A 1,862-nucleotide genomic window follows, 5' to 3' on the forward strand; every position below is an offset into this window, starting at 1 on the left:
ACTGTGACATCACACAAATACGTCCGATAGAAGCGGGCGACAATCTGAGATGATGTGGAATGTACAGATAGTTATACTGTGTGTCATATTATAAAAGAGTGACATCACCGCCCTCCAGATATAAGATACACTATATTGCCAAAAGTATTGGGACGCCTTTACACGCACATGAACTCTAATGGCATCCTAGTCTTAGTCCGTAGGGTTAAGTATTGGGTTGGCTCCGCCCTTTGCCACTATAACAGCTCCGCCTCTTCTGGGAAGGCGTCCACAAGGTTTAGGAGTGTGTCTATGGGAATGTTGGACCATTTGTGAGGTCAGGTACTGATGTTGGAGGAGAAGGCCGGGCTCGCAGTCTCCGCTCTAATTCATCCCAAAGGTGTTCTATGGGGTTGAGGTCAGGACTCTGTGCGGCCAGTCACGTTCCTCCACCCCAAACTCGCTCATCCATGTCTTTATGGGCCTTGCTTTGTGCACTGGTGCGCAGTCATGTTGGAACAGGAAGGGGCCATCCCCAAACTCCTCCCACAAACTTGGGAGCATGAAATTGTCTCAAATGTCTTGGTATGCTGATGCCTTAAGACTTCCCTTCACTTGAACTAAGGGGCCAAGCTCAACCCCTGAAAAACACCCCCCCACAGTTACAGAGGTAATAATAGTTCCCGTTTCAAAGAAATTCGGATCCGAAATTCGTTAACGGAATTTCGTATTTTGGATATAATTCGGAAACTGCAATTCGGATTTCGGATGCTTACAAATCTATGAATTTCAGGAAAATTCGTACGAATTTCGATTCGTAACGAAACGAATCGCACATGTCTATTGGCGACTTCTGCGCACTGTGCGCTTCAGCATGCGCTGACCCCGTTCTGTCATTTTACGTGGCCTACCACTTCCTGGCTGAGTTGCTGTTGTTCCCAGTTGCTTCCACTTTTATTATAATACCAGTAACAGGTGACCGCGGAATATTTAGTAGCCGGGAAATGTCACAGAATACCTGAATCCAATGACTTGGAGGGGGCAATACTTTTGGCAATACAGTGTATATTATACGGGAGTGACATCACAGCTCTCCAGATACAAGTCATGTTTTGCAGAGTCATGTACACTTGTTATAATTGTTATAATGTTCTGTATGTTTCCCGTGCTTTATATTGATAAACATTCCGCCTTCCATGTTGCCTCTATAACACGACATTCAGGAGAAGTCTTTGTTTCGGGTTGATGTGAAATCTCCGGGGTGGGAAAGCGTTCGCGGCGTTCTCGCGGCGTCGTGTAATCCGAATCGCTCCGCCTGTAGAAATGTCAGATATTGTAAATAAACTTTCGGGGGAATATTAGTAACGAGCCGCCCGCAGGAAAGAAAACACGGCTGCGATAATGTGATTTATTTTTATCGGCGGTCCCCGGAGGATGGGACGGCGCGGCGAGATCCTCAGCGTAGATGAGGCGTTCCTCCGCGCCCCGCACATTTTTTATTCTATACATTATGTGGGAAAGTGGGGTCGGCGGCCGGGGGGGACGGTTCTGGGAGAGTCGGCGTGATGTTCAGCAAGACAGACGGGTTCCGGCCCTCGCGTTCTCCTCCGGGCGAGTCTCCCACGCAGTCCAGGAACCGAGGGCACCAGACGTGATGACAGGAGTCGTCTCGGCACGACATCCCCTTTAAGAGCTCTCGGAGGAGGGGGGATTCACTGAGCCGTTCACCCTGCAAGGGAATTGTACATAGCTTAGTGAAGGAGGCAGGTGCGTCCAGGAGCGAAGACTGGGTGACACCCCGCCATGATGTCATCACGCATGCGCGGCCATCTAATTGACGCCAGCTTAGTGATGGACGCCAGCAGAAAGAGGAGGGGACGTTC

Source organism: Nanorana parkeri, unplaced genomic scaffold, assembly GCF_000935625.1.
Source record: "Nanorana parkeri isolate BGI_ZX_2015 unplaced genomic scaffold, ASM93562v1 scaffold47, whole genome shotgun sequence".
In the NCBI taxonomy this organism is placed as follows: Eukaryota; Metazoa; Chordata; class Amphibia; order Anura; family Dicroglossidae; genus Nanorana; species Nanorana parkeri.